This window comes from Pongo pygmaeus, chromosome 2 (genome assembly GCF_028885625.2).
Source record: "Pongo pygmaeus isolate AG05252 chromosome 2, NHGRI_mPonPyg2-v2.0_pri, whole genome shotgun sequence".
NCBI lineage: Eukaryota > Metazoa > Chordata > Mammalia > Primates > Hominidae > Pongo > Pongo pygmaeus.
The window spans coordinates 120,889,948-120,893,546 of NC_085930.1; the positions used below are offsets into that span (position 1 = coordinate 120,889,948).

The 3,599-nt window shown below is 43.8% G+C and overlaps 2 pseudogenes; both read left to right on the forward strand.

Moving 5' to 3' along the window:
- The first annotated feature begins 779 nt into the window (after positions 1–779).
- On the forward strand, positions 780–879 carry LOC129034343 (U6 spliceosomal RNA; annotated as a pseudogene).
- Positions 880–2,020: 1,141 nt separating this feature from the next.
- LOC129033172 (large ribosomal subunit protein uL23-like) lies at positions 2,021–2,561 on the forward strand (annotated as a pseudogene).
- Positions 2,562–3,599: the final 1,038 nt, after the last annotated feature.

Below are 3,599 nucleotides of genomic sequence, written 5' to 3' on the forward strand. Positions count from 1 at the left end.
GAGATTTAATTAGTTCTAAGGTTATATGATGGACTTTAATTTTGTATGTTTAAAGTTCAAGGGTAAATGCTAAATGGACAGTGACTCTATTCCCCTAAAAGAATATGTCCACTATCGCCTTTGCCTCTAAGATGCCATGCATGTCGCCACCTCAGATACTTTGCATTTGTCATTTCCTCTGTTTCCAATATTCCTTCTTCAGGTATGCATGGTAAGTTATCCCATTCCCTTCAAGTTTTATTTAAAATGTTACTTTCCCAATGATGTCTTTCATTGCTATCTAAATGAAAATTTCAACTCCTATGGCCGGGCTTATTGGCTCACACCTATAATCCCAGCACTTTGGGAGGCCAAAGCGGGCGGATCACCTGAGGTCAGGAGTTCGAGACCAGCCTGACCAATACGGAGAAAGCCCGTCTCTACTAAAAATACAAAATGAGTTGGGCATGGTGGCATATGCCTGTAATCCCAGCTACCCCGGAGGCTGTGGCAGGAGAATCGCTTGAACCTGGGAGGCAGAGGTTGCGGTGAGCCAAGATTGCGCCATTGCACTCTAGCCTGGGCAACAAGAGTGAAACTCTACCTCAAAAAAAACAAAAAAAAAAAAAAAAAAAGAAAATTTCAACCCCTTCTGACATATTCTATCAACCTCATTCTGCTTTGCTTTTTCTCCTTAGCAGCTATTCCCATCTAAAATACTAAATATTATATTTTCATGTTTCATTTCTATCTCACAAATTATAATACAAGCTAAAGAAGTGTAAAGATTTTAGCTTTGTATTCACTTTGACTGCATATATGCTTAGAATGATACAGAGAAGATTAGCATAGCCCCTGTGCAAGAATGGCATGGAAATCTGTGATACATTTCATACTTATAAAATAAATTGATTAATTAAATTTTAAATTAAAAAAAGATTTTAGCTTAATGGTTAAATACTATATATCCAGCACCTAGAACGGCATTATACACATAGAAAGAGCTCATAATTATATGAACATCTTTATAAAATGAGTGGTTTATAAAAATGATAAGAAAGATGCTAAAGCTCCAGTATTGGGCAAAATGAAAAAAGAAAAATGCAGAAGAGGAAATACAAATAGTAATAAATGATTAGTAATAAATCATGATGGAATAATTTCAATCATAATGGAAAATGAAAAAAGTGATCTGAGGTAACATTTTAGCCTATCATATTCGCCAATATTTTAAGGATAATAAAATATGGCTGGCCAGGCACGGTGGCTCACCTCTGTAATCCCAGCACTTTGGGAGGCTGAGGTAGGCAGATCACCTGAGGTCAGGAGTTCGAGACCAGCCTGACCAACATGAAGAAACCCCGTCTCTACCAAAAACACAAAATTAGCCGGGCGTGGTGGCACATGACTGTAATCCCGGCTACTCAGGAGGCTGAGGCAGGAGAATCGGCTTGAACCCAGGAGGTGGAGGTTGTAGTGAGCCGAGATCACACCACTGCACTCCAGCCTGGGTGACAGAGAGAGACTCTGGAAAAAAAAAGTATGTTTAATTATGTAAGAATCTGACTGTCTTCCAAAGACACTATACCATTTTTCATTCTCACCAGCAGTGAATGAGTATTCCTGTTACCCATATCCTCACATCATTGATGTTCTCAGTGTTCTGGATTTTAGTCATTCTTATTAGAGTTATATAGTTTTTTTTTTTCTTTTTGAGACGAAGTTTTGCTCTTGTTGCCCAGGCTAGAGTGCAGTGGCACGATTTTGGCTCACTGCAACCTCCACCTCCCATGTTTAACTGATTCTCTTGCCCCAGCCTCCCGAGTAGCTGGGATTACAGGTGCCCACCACCATGCCCGGCTAATTTTTTGTATTTTTTAGTAGAGATAGGGTTTCACCATGTTGGCCAGGCTGGCCAGGGTGGTCTCGAACTCCTGAACTCAGGTGATCCATCTGCCTTGGCCTCCCAAAGTGTTGGGATTACAGGTATGAGCCACCGCACCAGGCTAGAGTTATATAATTAAGAGTCACTCTTCCCTTTTCACAAGATGGCGCCGAAAGCGAAGAAGGAAGCTCCTGCCCCTCCTAAAGCCGAAGCCAAAGCGAAGCCTTTAAAGGCCAAGAAGGCAGTGTTGAAAGGTGTCCACAGCCACAAAAAAAAGAAGATCCGCACGTCACCCACCTTCCGGCGGCCGAAGACACTGCGACTCCGGAGACAGCCCAAATATCCTCGGAAGAGCGCTCCCAGGAGAAACAAGCTTGACCACTATGCTATCATCAAGTTTCTGCTGACCACTGAGTCTGCCATGAAGAAGATAGAAGACAACAACACACTGTGTTCATTGTGGATGTTAAAGCCAACAAGCACCAGATTAAACAGGCTGTGAAGAAGCTCTATGACATTGATGTGGCCAAGGTCAACACCCTGATTCGGCCTGATGGAGAGAAGAAGGCATATGTTCGATTGGCTCCTGATTACGATGCTTTGGATGTTGCCAACAAAATTGGGATCATCTAAACTGAGTCCAGCTGCCTAATTCTGAATATATATATATATATCTTTTCACCATAAAAAAAAAAAAGAGTCACTCTTATTATTCTTATTAAGTTTGCACTAGTATCTCATTGTTATTTTAATGTGCATTTCCCTGATGAATGGTGTTGAACATATTTTCTTTTTTTTCTTTTTTTTTTGAGACAGAGTCTCGCTCTCGCCCAGGCTGGAGTGCAGTGACGCGATCCCGGCTCACTGCAAGCTCCACCTCCCAGGTTCACGCCATTCTCCGGCTTCAGCCTCCCAAGTAGCTGGGACCACAGGCGCCTGCTACTACACCCGGCCATTTTTTTTGTATTTTTAGTAGAGACGGGGTTTCATCGTGTTAGCCAGGATGGTCTCCATCTCCTGACCTCGTGATCCGCCCGCCTCGGCCTCCCAAAGTGCTGGGATTACAGGCTTGAGCCACTGCGCCTGGCCAGTGTTGAATATATTTTCATATGGGTATTTGCTGTCTGTATATCTTCTTTGGTGACCAGATGTTCCCAACTCTAGGACTCTAGGAGTCTGATTATTTTCACCACACAAGTGACCAGTGAATGGCCCTCATCAGCTGTGATGCAGCCACCTGGTGTCAGTGGTGAAACAGATCCCCAGTCTATCAATCCAACACTATCCTAGCTGGGTGCAGTGGCTCACGCCTGTCATCCCAGCACTTTGGAAGCCCAAAGAAGGACGATCCTTTGAGCCCAAAAGATTGAGATCAGCCTGGTCAACATAGTGAGACTCCATCTCTACAAAAAAATTAAAAATTAGCCAGGTGTGGTGGTGGATGCCTATAGTCCCAGCTACTCTGGAGACTGAGGCAGGAGGATCACTTGAGCCCAGGAGTTCGAGGCTGCAGTGAGCTATGATCGCACCACTGTACTCCAGCTTGGGTGATCTGCCTGAATGACAGAGTGGGACCCTGTCTCCAAAAAGGCCGGGTGTGGTGGCTCACGCCTGTAATCCTAGCACTTTGGGAGGCCAAGGCGGGCGGATCATGAGGTCAGGAGATCGAGACCATCTTGGCCAACATGGTGAAACCTCATCTCTACTAAAAATACAAAAAATTAGCTGGGCGTGG